The 14,541-nt window shown below is 29.8% G+C and overlaps 1 pseudogene; it reads right to left on the minus strand.

Annotated features, from left to right (window-relative positions):
• Positions 1-10,318: 10,318 nt before the first annotated feature.
• On the minus strand, positions 10,319-13,460 carry LOC120072747 (annotated as a pseudogene).
• Positions 13,461-14,541: the final 1,081 nt, after the last annotated feature.

Below are 14,541 nucleotides of genomic sequence, written 5' to 3' on the forward strand. Positions count from 1 at the left end.
TTTTGGTCCTAACTTTCAACACGTCAATTTAATCCATCAATTTTAATATTATTTTTTTCTTGAGTAATGATTATTTTTTAAAGAATAAAAATTAGGAAATTTTGAGTAAATAGTAAAATTACTATATATATATATATAGCCGATGACATCTATTTTTGAAAATATAACCGATTATGTGTAAACAAGATTTAAGGCTTTATCTTTTCTCATTTAACCTCACATTACTAAATCGTTTCCCATATCCTATATTGATTTTTTTTTTCTTTCCAAATCTTTTAATTTTGTATACAATTTTATCTTATACCATAACTTAAAGTACTAAGTTCAACATTTCATTTAAATGTTGTTAAATTCTTGAAGGCCTCTAATTAGCTAGAAACATTACTGTTGTTCGACTCATTGTGAAGACAAATTATATTATGGCGTCAGACTTGATCAATCATCGTTCTTCTTCATTAAATGAATGTGTTTTTGGCTCTCAAAAATCTACGAGATTTTGGAAGAGTTTGAAGTTGTTAGTGTGATTCATGTCATGAGGGTGGAGACCCACTCGATCGTTGGATGGTGGAGGGTCAAGTGGTGCACGCCTCAATTGAGGGAGAAACAGTTGGACAGGTGGGTGATGCGCACAAGAGGAGGATGCGAGGGCAAGTGTGCAATACAGAAGGCCCCATGCTAAACTCCAAGACATGCGCATAAAGATTGAGGCTACACTACTGGGAAGGTGCACACGTGATACAGAGGGTGCACGTGCAACTGCCCCAGACACGGGAATGGCATGCATAACCTTGTAAACATGCTAGAATCGATAATTTTTGTATTTGATGAATCATGCTAGAATGTAAAGAGTTCTTATTAGTCTTTTCTCTTCTTTTAGATAACATTAGTTGGGTTATATGAATAATTTCATAAAAAATATAAGAAAATACTTAACCTTGTAAATATAAGAGAATTTGAGAGATAATTTTACTCACTCTAGTGCCTGAGTTTTTTGAGTAATTATCTCCTAGGACATAATAGATTAACTTTCTTATGGAAACAACATTTCGTCCACAAAATCCAACGAACTATACTTTGTGGAAATAAACCAAACTTGAAATAATTTACAAAAAGGGAGAATATTTTTATGAGAGAAAAGTAATGGCGAAAAATTCTTGTTTGCAATTTGAAGAAGAGACATATTTATAGATTATACGTGGTCACTCGAATATTTATGTCTCTTCTTTAAGTTGGTTAGTTACGAAAAGACACGTTCATTTATGAAACGATACAACTCTACACGAATTATCACTACCATTTATTCCAACAAATTGTTTAGTTGATAAGTTATTGTTCATGATGCTTTCTAGTTGTTCAAAACATAAACTTATTGAGTATTAGTTGTGTTTGTCTAGTTTCTGTCTTTGATAAACTATGTTAGAATGCACGAAGTTGTTATTAATTGTTTCTCTCTTCCTTTTGATAACCTTAGTTGTTTGGTTGATAAGTAATTGTTTATAGTGCTTTTTGCTTGTTCAAAGCATAAATTTGTTGAGTATTAGTCGTTTTTGTTTAGTTCTTTGTCTTTAATAAATTTATTTAGTTGTTTGTGTATTTGGTAAATCATCTTAGAATATAAGGAGTTATTATTCTTTTCTCTTCTTTTTGACAATGTCTTAGTTGTTGGATTGATAAATTATTGTTTATGTTGCCTCTTGCTTGTTCATAACACAAACTTGTTGAGTATTATCTGTCTAATTTTTGTATTTCATAAATCATATTAGAATTTATGGAGTTGTTATTAGTTGTTTCCCTTCCTTTTCATAAAAAATTGTTGGTATTAGTTGTCTATCTAATTGTTTGTGGTATTTGAAATCATATTAAAATTTTAAGGAGTTGTTATTAGTTGTTTCCCTTTCTTTTGATAACCTTAAGTGTAAAGTTATTCATGAATGTCTTAATTGAACAGGCAATGATTAAGTTCGACCTATATTTCATACCATCCTATTTTATTTGTTGCATGATAAAATTTAATTAGATAATTGTACAATACCTTAATATTTTTCTAGAGCAATGCTTCCTACCTTTTTACCATATAAATAAGAAAAAATCTTAAAAAAATCAAATTAACACGTAACAATATATCACTAGAATGCATCTAAGTTTTTTTTCCTGTTTCTAATTGATAATGGCGTTAATCAAATGAGAAAATTATCGATAGAAAGATGCCTTTCACCATCACTTGGCTGTCATGAGTGTCTGTGAAGGTCCAAAAACACTATAGTTTGATTGGACGGTCACAATCAAACCTATCACCTTCAAGCACCTTGTGGAATTAAGAAATAGGAAAAAGAAAATGGTCACATCAAGCCCTTGATGGGATCGACGGCTTTGAGATGATGTCAAAAATTGTTGGATGATAATATAATATATTATATGCCCCTAAATCATGGTATTCTTTTGACACGTGGAATTTTTGTTCATATATATATATAAAAGTCCTAATATTATCCTCATTATATAAACTAATTTTTATTATTAGATTAAATAATAAGACACACACTTAAATTTTATATTCTTTTTTATAGATAATAACCCCATATATATATATACATCCTTCCATTTATGGATGGTTTCAAAACTTTCTTGATATTTCAAACTGAAATTGAGATCTATAATAGTTTGATGGTGATCTAGAACGAAAATTTAGATCCAGTTTAATAATCATTTCGTTTTTAGTTTTTGTTTTTGTAAATTAAGCTTATTCCATCTATATTTCTTATAATAATTTGTATATTTATTTAGTATAATGGTTGAATTTTTAGTCAATTTAAAAAACAAAAACAACCTTTTGAAAGCTATTTTTTTATTTGTCAAAATTTAGCTTGATTTTTTAGACCATTGGTGAAAAATAGATAACAAATGAGGAATTTGAGGATGGAAGTAGTGTTCATAGACTTAATTTTAAAAAAAAAACAAGAAATAAAATGATTACTGAACGGTATCTTATTTAACTACATCATTTTATATACAAATTTTTGTACTAAGAAAAGTATAGAAATTTTTATGTAAGGTCAATGATAATATACAAGTTTTGAAAGAATATGAAACGAAACGAAACGAATGATAAAGTTCAAGAATATTTTTTATAATTTAGTATCATTGTTATTATTATCATATATTTTATGATATATGTGAGGTAATTTTAATTTGATTTTTAACTCTTTTCAGAATTTGACTACATATATATCTTCGAATTAATATTATTTAAATATTCTGACGGGCGGATATACAAATTGAAATAAATGGATTATTTTAAAGATATTGGTGGATTGTCTAAATTGAATTCTAGTGACATGTATACACGTGTAAAGAAAATTAGAGATTATTATTAGTCTATTACTGTATTTAACTAATTCATTTTTACCTATATATTTAAAAAAACTCATTTTTATTTTATATATCCAATGCTTTCTTTTTCAAAAACATTTATAAATCCAACTATATTATCTATTTTAAGTTTTTTTTATTCGATAAAGTGTCCACGTCATTCTCATAATATAAAAGAATGGTACTATCCATTTTCAATCTTTGCTTTAAAGCTAAATTAACAACTGAATATTTAATAATTTTGCATAACATTGATTGATCACTGTTTTGATGTTCTTTTTTACACGACTTTGATATTAATCGTCTCATGTTGATTATTCTTTATGATTAATATAGAGAAAGAGGAAAAGAATTTATCTTTTTCAAAAAATCGAATACCAAATTAAGAAGAAAAATCAGAAACCTTTTAGATCAAATCGATTTCAAATCTACAACTAAGAGAAAATATTACGAACTTTCGATATATAATATTTAAAGAAAAATGATAAAATTGTGATGAAAAGAAAAGAAAAAAGAATTAAAGAGAGAATAGTAAAACAACATAGACATAAGTGGAGAAAGATTCTACTATCATATTTTGTAATCTCACAAAGAAGGTCTTAATAAAATAAACCTCCAAAGTGAATCAAAATCTTTAAATCTGTGCTTCATAGTCAGCAACTGAAACAAAGTAAGTATTCCAAAGAAGGAAACAAACTTTGCCAATTTCCATTAAAAAATTAATATACTTAAAACCTTTATAAAAGTGGGCAATTCAAGCAACTTGTTTGCTTATGTTAAACTAATTCTAAACGACAACTATCTTCTTTCTAAACAACGATGGATAATCATACAAGGATAATTACTGCTCTCACCTTGAATTCATCAATGGTCATCTCAACGAGCTTTTTCTCAAACATCTCTAGGAATGCTCAAAAAAAATTTTGCTATGGGTCAAAAGTCGAAGAAAACTTTGTTGCAAGATTATCACGATGAATTTTTTTTTAAAAAAAAAAAAGGAAAGAAAGAAAATTGTAGATATTACCACAACAAAGTTGATAAGTGAAATTTTAAGTTTAAGTATTTACATAATCTTCTTTCCCTAGAAGACTTTGTTTAATGTAACAACCATGGCTAAAAACGTCCAAAGTAAAATAAATAAAGAAAAAAAAAAGAAAAAAAAAAAAGAACAAATATGGTTTGGGAGAATAATTGTGTACATATATATTTAACTATTTTACTTTCACCGTTTTGTTAAAATTTCTTTGCTTGTTTATGTTCAACTTGAAACAAATACTCATGTTTTATCTTTTCAATAAAGTATGTGACTAAATATCTATCTATCTATATATAAAGATTCACTATTTTTTAACTGTTTATTCTTCTTTGTCAACCTTACGTTGGACCTAAAAAAAAAGACGCTACTTAATCTTACATTAATAAGCGACTATATATATGTGTGTTTATTTATTTGTTTGTTTTTGGTTTGTGTAGCTGTTGAAGAATATGGTTTCACTAGTATATTGACTTTTTTTTTTATGAATTATTTTGTAATTTTTGCTTTGGAGAAAAATTCACTTCGCACCTTTAAAAGAGTTCTATCAATTTATACTTTAAATTAATTAAGAATTATATCAATTTAAAATTTAAATTTTGGTAAGCATATAAATTAATATCCCTATTAGATTTACTTAGAAAAATACCATGCAAAACATATAATAGTTCCAAATTAAATTTCTAAATTATTATAAGTGAATTAGTTTAAGACTTTTTATTAAGATTACATTTAAAAATCATAAATCCATTCCATTCTTACACGTGTATAGGACTTCTTTAAATGTTGAATTAATTCATAAAATTATCTATTAGAATTGAATGCATGGACATTTAAAAAAAAATCTCGATTGAGATTCTAAATTTATTCATTTATAAAAGTTTATAGGGTTAATTGATAAAATCATAAGTCTCAGATAATGTTAGAGAGCGTGAATTGATATATTTATAAGAATTTAGTGTTTAAAGTCATGCAATTATTAATTTAGAGCTTAAATTGATATAACCTCCAAAATTTAGGGACATAAATTGATAATTTTGCTTCTATTTTTTTAGAAAAATATTTTGACTAAGAACAAATGTTTATGATTAGTTTTTAAAATGGAAGTAGGTGGTTATCCATATATCTGTTCGATCATTTTCGTTATTTTCCGTTGGTGTAACGGTTGGAGAATTATTCCACTTGTATATTCACTACTATTTTTATGAGTAAAATTCTAGACCAAAAAAATAGGTCCGAGATGAAAGTGAATTGACCAATCAGATCTAATCCTAATTTTATTAGAAAAATTCTACATCTTAATCCTAATAGTAAAAAAAAACCTTATCATTCTTTTCATAAGTACATCATTATAACTCTATATGACGGAAATTCAAATCCGACCGCTTCTTCATTTTACAAATTTTTCTATGTTCACTCTTTTCTTTTTTTCAAATTAGAAATTACCAAGTAAACCGTGTGAGATTAGACATTGATAGTGCTAGAATATAAATTTTCGTATATAATATCCGTAATCATTATTAGTTTGGTTAAATTGAAATTTTGGTCCCTAATATTTGGAGGAGGTTAGAATTTAGTCATATAATTTATAAATAGAATTCAGTACCTATATTTTAATAAAATCTCATAAATAGTCTATATGGTTTGATAAAACGTTCATATGACCGAATAGAGTAAAATTGAAATTGATTTTACATGGAAAACTCCTAAATGAATTAGGGTAAAAACTACAAGAAGAATAGAAGAATTCCACTGTAAATTAAATTGGGGTTATAATTTTTTTTCCTTATAGAGTAATATCAAATTCTCTTAAAAGAAGAAGCTTTTTCTATCTTTTGTCGGAGACGATGCTCACTTTGGGATGGTTTTTGACAACCATGGGTCCTCTAGCCCAAAGAAACTTGGCCCTCAAGCAAATTTAATAGCTACAAATTATTTTTGATAGATGTGAAGGATTCAATGCGGCTCTAATTGTCCTTGATCAATATGAAAAATCTAATAATCATAAATTGATCCAGGACAAAGTGTAAGATCTAATGATTTAAAATTGTCTCTAAGAAAATTCTTCAATAAGAACGAAATTTCTTAATAAGTGAAAATTATCTAATAAAATAGTGATTAAACTCTATTTTTCTTTTTATTTAAATTATAGAGATCAAATTTTTAGTTTAACTTAATAGTTTTAAAATCGATTAAACTTGGTTGTGCTAAAATTATTGATTTTCATCGATTTACGAGGCAAAAAGCATGTACTAAATTTATTGGTTGTGCTAATATTATAGTGCCTTCATTTCTTTGGTTGGTTGGGTTGGTTTGATTTTTTTTCCTTTTGATTAAAAAAACTAATAATCATAGCTGCAATTTCATATATATATTTAATAAAGAACATTAAAATAAGAATATAATAGGTAAGATATCTAAGAGACGTAGAAAAATACTGATTGTGTTCGATTATATTTGAGTTGCTATACTTTCAAATTCTGCATTTTTCGTGTTCTTTTGTCAATTTTCTGTTACGTAAAAGTGACAGAATATTTGTTGTATTACTTTTTAGCTAACATAAAATTTATTTCTATTAGTTCAAATTATGTTGAGTTTGAAAATTCATAAACCTAAATAAAACTAAACCCAAATATCAACTTTATTTTTAATAAAAGATATAAATTATATTGTATGGCCAGTAATGGAGATATTATTTTCATGCTGATTATATATTTTATACATATATAAAATATAAAGAGATTATTTGGGCCTGAATTGAGATAGAATGTCTGAACTTCATGTATGTGTGTAGAGTTCATAAATCTGAGTTCATATGTCTATGTTTAGATTATAGAGTTGAGTTCATATGCCTGAGTATCTGATGCAATTTTTTGAATTCTAAATAATATGCTTTTATGATTACTATTTTTTGTTTTGAAACTTTTTTATTCAATAATTCTACCAATCTTTGTTTGAATAAAATATGGATTGTAATTTTTTTCTTTTAATTTTTAAAACTTTTCTTCTTTCTTTCTTTCTTTTTTGGACAATGAATAACAATTAACCCAATACATTTCTGGTAAAAATATGGTTAAATAAAATGAGAAACTAAAGTGAAATCAAAACTTTTGATTCTAGCTAATTTTTCTCCATAAATTTAATTATCATCTTTTTTTTTCTTCTTCTTCCTATTGTTGCTCTATATTTTTACTATGTTATGAATTTTTTTAATTAAATCTCACTCTAACAACCAATGGAGTGTCATCACATTTTTTTCAACCGTTTCACTTTCATTTCCTCTAAATTTGGAAGATTACTAGAGAACAAATCTTCATTTTTCACTGATTCTTGTTGGAAAATATTCCAAGAAAAAAAAAATTCATTTTATGTTTTTTGTTGTTATATGTTACATACTTTTCAACTACATACTTTTTGTCTAAATATTCTTAACACTCATTTGATATGTGAATTCACTACTTATAAATGTTGTACTTAATGTATTACAACATATTTCAACAGTCATCAGTCTTATAGTAGTCGGAAGTGGTTGTCGAAGTTGGTTATCGAAGATGATTTTTGCTAGAGTTTATAGTCAGAGGTAGTTGTTGGAGCCAAAAGTTGGTCACATGAAGGTGGTTTTAGAATCTCAAAGTTGGTCGGACAAAAGTGGTCGTCGAAGTTGATCATCAAAGATGATTTTTGCTGGAGATTGTAGTCGGAGATGACTGTCGGAACCCGAAGTTAGTCGCATGAAAGTGGTATTAGAATTGGTTGCCGGAGTTTGTCGTCGAAGGTAGTTGTCGAAGCCTCAGTTGGTGTCGGAGTTTCTCGCTCAAAGGTGATCATCGAAGGTGATTTTCATCAGAGTTTTATAGTCGAAGGTGGTTGTCGGAGTTGGTAGCGTGAAGGTGGTCGTCGGAGTTGGGTCGCCAGAGGTGGTTGTCGGAGTTGGTCACATGAAGGGTGTTGGAGCTCGGAGTTGGTCCCAGAACTATCATCGAAGGTGGTTGTCGGAGTCTGGATTTCGTCGCCAAAATTGTTATCAGAGGTGATGTCGGAGCCTGGAGTTAGTTGTCGGAGTTGTCATTGAAGATGGTTGTTGGAGCCCGTAGTTGATCGTCGGAGTTGTCATTAGAGGTGGTTGTCGAGTCCAGAGTTAGTTCTCGGAGTGTGATGGTGGCCAATAGGTGGAACCATTGAAAAGATTGGAAGAAGGGAGAGTTGGGATGAGTTGATAAAATATACCAACTCAACTCCACCAACATTTAAAATTGGTGGGCCAAACATATTATCAACTCAACTCATATTGGTGAGCCAAACATCCCAAAATGAGATCTCATCCATTTTTCCCCATTAAAAACATTGTTAGTTTTTATATAAAAAAACGTTAAGAGTTTAGTGGTTGAGTTCTGACACATAATTGGACCCTCTTTCTTATGCCAAATTTAAACAATTTTTTCATGTGATAAAATATATTAATGTTTTTTTTTTTTTTTTTGTTGGACAGAACAAATATTTACTTAATAATAAAATGGGATGTAAAAAGTATGGTAGTTTAATTTTCTTTCAATATTTCAAAAAGTATAGTAGTTTATATTTAAGTCAAGACTACCAAGATAATTTATTTTTCAAGGAAAAAACTATAATTTTTAAGTCATTTTAATCCCCAAGAGATCTTGGAATGATATTGAAACTATAAAGTTTCTAATTTTTTAGTTGACCCACCTCATCCAAACTTCCTGGTTTTCTTTTTTCAAATCCCTAATTTGTTTTTAATAAATGACTAAAGTATCATTTGATAACCATTTATCTTTTTATTTTAAATTTTTGAAAATTAAGTTTATAGGTAATACTTCTTTTTTTTTTTTTCTTGTCATCAATACTTTAAAAGTGTGTTTTCAATATACTTTTGAATATCCAAGTCAAGTTTTGGAATAAATTAAAAAAAATAAAGTTTTTAAAAACTTACTTTATTTTTTAAATTTTCCTAAGGATGCAAAATGAAAACTATAGTAGAGGAATAATGAGGGGACAAACACACTAATAGAAACTAAAAAAATAAATGGTCATCAAACATGAGATAAGTAGTTAAAGTATATAATATATGAATAAATGAAATCCCTTTTCTTGTAAGTTCTCAAAGCACTGCATCACAGAGGTAGCAACCTTAATATTTAATTGTTTTTCAAAGATAAAAATGAGCTTAGGCCATGAAAGTAATCCATGAAAAGTAGTGTAAAAAGTGAATCTCGGTTATTACTTTTGTTGTTGTGCAATGTAGTTATGAAAATTATAAATCAACCACATTTATTGTTACCATTAAGGTCAAGTAGTCATGATAATAATAACACTAAACAGTAAAATAATCCAATTATGTTTGCGATTCAAGCCTATTACAATTCATTCATTAATGAAATCTCCTTCCGATTAGCATAGTTTTAATTCAATAGTATTTCACATGTTCTCCGACATTGAATGATTAATGGTTAAACTAAAAAATTCTCTTTCAATGAGTGTTTATTCACCTAGAATGGATGAAGAAATGAGAATGAAAACTATGGGACTCCATTTCAAGTGATATGTTTATCAACATCAGTAATCAGAATAAAATGCAGTGCCCACTACAAATTGGTCAATCGAGGATATTCAACTACAGAACAACACATACTGGACTGGGCCAGTTTACAACAATGTTCATTTTCATGAGTGCCCAATTATCCATATCTTTAATTTTGCTTCAAAATTTTTCCAGTCTCACGTAATCAGGAATAAAAGTGTAAAAATCTGGGATTTGAAGACCAAATGAAAATAAAACTCAAAACTAAATAGGGAAATTGTCAGTCCTACTAGACACCAAATTAAAGTTTAAGTTCCTTACCAAAGATTTAAGTTTAAAATTGAGGAGCTTTTTATCATAGAACTTTGTAATTTGATCTTTATTGTAATAATGTAACATGGCTTTGTTACAATTGTAAAGCAAAACAATAAATTCTAACTTTCTTCAAACCATAGACTTAATTTGCAAACCAATACATGAAATAGAAACAAACAATAATTATATTATAGATTTATAATATTTCATATATGAACATCTAATGAAATAACAACAGCCATTCACACGTACAACATACACAAGGAGGCCAAAAAAGGAAAAGAAACCAGACATTGCAGTGTTTTAATACTTTCTAAAGGTAAGATTTAGACGTGCAGGACGCAGACCAGTATGATCAAGCAAAAACTTAGGTGTTGATTTTGGAATGATTGAAGATACTCCATGAAATATATGTCTAGAGTCGCCACCAAAAATTAGAACATCACCTGATTCCAGTACAACCTTCTCTGCTTTATCCACGTCTCTTTTATCTCCAAACAAGAATTCTGCTGAATTGCCTACAGAAAAGGAAATGACTGGTAGTCCGCTCATGAGACTCTCTTTGCTTTCATCACGATCCTGCACAACACAAGTCAAACTCGTTAGAAAAAGTTTTGAGTTAAATTATATAGTTCTGAACTTCGTGATTTATGTCTATTTGGTCTATTTTGAGTACAAAGAGGAGAGGAGGATATGAAACACTAACTTCTCGGTCGTTAATGCATTCATATGCCAATTGAACTATGCTCGCTTTGACATGTTTGTTTGGTCTATGAACTTTCAATTTTTTAAAATTTCACGAATCTGCTAGACACCATATTAGACATAACATTCAAATTTCTATCTAATAGAGCAATGCCAATGCATTTTTAAGAACTTTATATTTGTTAGAAGACAAAAGTTTGAAAAATTAGGGAATTATCATACACCTTTGAAAATTCAGGAACCAAATAGATACAAACCTCAAAGTTCATGGACTAAACTTTTAATATAACCAAAAGTCACGTGATCTAAAAATGGATAAAGATCATGTGAAGATGGAAAGCATTATGCTTGAAAAAAAAAAATCAGCAGAACAGCAATCGGATTCACTTAAATAAATTTGTGATATTAATGGCAAGAACCAACCTGATGCAGACCCAATCTTCCACTCGTTTTGTAGAAGTTCACAATGCAAATGTCTGGAGACATTGATGGAAGAATGTCTACTAAGTTATTTGTAAAGCATTTGTTCTTGATAAAGGCATGTGCATCTTTAAGTGCATTTTTAACTAGAAATGCAAATGGAGGAGGTATATTTGGTGGTTTATTACCATCGAAAGCCCGTTTGTTTACATATTTTCTTGTTTGAGGATCCCAGTCCAATCCTCACATCATATGAAGCCTAAGTTTTGCTCCATCTTTATAACCAGGCTGGTAAAATCCCCCTGGGCCAAAACCAAGCTTTTGACAAGTTTTCACTATATTGATCTGCAACAAGAATACTGAATCCTCAAATACTAAACCCTAACTTCTATATGGAATAACATAGGATATAAAGAACACTATTCGTCATATTAAGCAATGCAAGGCAACAAAGAGTAATATCAGCACAGAGATGAAACTACAGGAGACCTCTTAACAACGGATAACATTGGAAATTTTATAATTACCGAAAGTCAAGTAGGTTAATGTCCATTAACCCAATATGGGGTATTCAAGACAACAAAATGCCCATTCCCATCTAGAAGAATAGTCTACTTTTAGTTCATATAATTGTTAACAATTGAAGCAAGAAAGTACCTGTTCACTTGGAGTAATGTAGTATAGCTTCAGTAAAACCATTCCAGGTCTCAGCGCTCTATAACTTTTAGCTTTAACAAAACGATCACTGGCTTTCTCATTGTTCCCGTCTTTAACTTGCCAATAACCTCCAGGTTTCATTTCACCTCCTCCAGGGAAACAAATATTAAATGGTGGTTCAAAGGGAGGCGAATTGTCTGTTACTGGAGATTTTTTGGAACCAATATCAACAGACTGGCGCTTCGAGAAATAAAAGGTTTCAATTCTCTTCCCAAAATGATTAGGCATAGATGATTCATCCTGCTGATAGGAATTGTCCAAACATTCAAACTTCTCCACTTGAAATGATCTTGCATTACTCTTCAAACCTCTTTTCAACCCCAAATCAATCCGATTTCTTTTAGTATTTTGTCTAGAAATAGGTAGAGACCCATCATAATGGTAAGAATTCGGTTCATTTTCAGGAATCCCCTTCTTATCTCTTCCCAATTCAAAATCATCACATTTATTAACAGACAATGGAGATAAAGATTTCTGTTCACGTTCCTTTGGATTTAGATACACAGGAAGGCTTCCCACAAATATCACACCAGAATTATGATCTCTAGTATGCAAATGTTCCTTGTCTCCCCCACAAGAACTACCATAACATGAAGAATCAGGTAGTGCCTGAAGAATAACGAAATCGACTTGCGTTCAAAATTCAATTAACGGAAAAACACCAGTAAGTTTAACAACACCACAAAGAAAAGTGCAAAAAGGAAGAACTAAAGTTCCATTCTATATAGATTATAAGAGCAATTAGCAATTAACAGTCTCGAACTACAGTTTAACTACGCCATTCATATTCATAACGAAAAATTAGCGGCTAATAATCTCACGATTCCTCAATTACTAACAGAACACTCACATGGCTATTTGCCGAACTGGCAAATGAAAGGCGACGAAGGAATGAAAGGCGACGAAGTTGGTTCGACCACGGCGATGGCGAAATGGAAACTGTACGGATCAACATACTTGGAAAATTTGTATACTACAGAGATACTTATAGGTTTCAAAATTTGAGGATGAATCCAAAAATCGGAAAAGGAGAAGGAAATGGAACCGTCGGAGGAGGATGGGATTGACATAATGACGATATTGTAGACTTAATCCGCAAGTTTCGGTCGCCGCCACGTTGGCCGAGGAGACTGCACCGGGAAAAGGAAGGAGTAACGATTTCCGCCATATTCAATGCTTTGTGCGACTATCTCTTGTGATGAAGTGAAGAATTAGGGAGATCAGCCCAAAATGATGACCCTCTTTTAAAAAATGTCAAATAACTGAAGTTCCAAAATTTTCCAATCATTTTCCCTTTCTTTTTCTCTGGCCTTATCAGAGAAGTCCGCGGAGGCGAGGGCGGGATGTCATTCCTCATCTCGTACTCCCTTTTATTTCCATTGTGAAATTCACTATAGAGATTGAGGCGAGATTTTGATTGGATTGAAATTTTTCTCCGCTCTCTTTTTTATTAATTTTAATTAAATAATTAACTTTATCATTAAATTGTTTATTATGGTTAATTTTATATAAAAAAATGAATTTAAATATAAATTATTCAAATTTTGGCCTAAAAAAACTAATTAATTATTTTTAATATAAATATATAAATATAAATTAAATTATTCACATATATAATCTAAATTTAAATATTCAGTTTAAACATATTCATTATCTTTCTCAATAAATAATCAAATTTGAAATTTAAATGTAATATTTATATAATAATAATAATAACAACATAACATTAGATAACTATACTAAATAAATATGTAGAAGTAATCAGGGCAAGGACGGGGACTGAGGCGGGGGTGAGGACGGGGAATGGGGCGAGGATTCCCCGTCCCCGTTTAACTCACGGGGAATTTTTTCCCCACCCCTTCCCCATTCTCCGCCTAATTGGGGAATTCCTGCAAGACCCTGTCCCTATGAGAAATTTGGACATCTCTAGACCTGATTTCCTTTTCTTCTCCAACACGCAATTATAAAATTATTTTTATGTTTTGTTTTCAAGTAAAGGAAATAAGTCAGCTTATTTATGAATATAACAAAATGTTATTATATATCAATGATAGATGATGATAGACTATGTGATAGAAGTCTATCAATTAGTGATAAAAATCTATCGTGGTGTAGCACTGATAGACAGCGACATTTTGCTATATTTGAAAATATTTTCAACAATTTTATCATTTAAAATAATTTCTCTTTTTTTTAAAAAAAAAAAAAATGAACAAGTAAGTGCGACGTGATGAAGATACTAAAGAGGTATCAACCTAGTTAGATGTCTGAGTGCACTTACTAATCCCTCAATCAGCACTGATATTATGTATGTGATGCATGAATAGGCCAGTAGAGCGGTTTACTGTCTCGCCTTGACACATGTTTTATTTCAGAGGACCTATGGGTTTACTTTCATGTTTGACGGTGTGCCTACGGACCGCTAGACATGTGTGAGTCGAAA

Source organism: Benincasa hispida, chromosome 3 (assembly GCF_009727055.1).
Source record: "Benincasa hispida cultivar B227 chromosome 3, ASM972705v1, whole genome shotgun sequence".
Taxonomy (NCBI): Eukaryota; Viridiplantae; Streptophyta; class Magnoliopsida; order Cucurbitales; family Cucurbitaceae; genus Benincasa; species Benincasa hispida.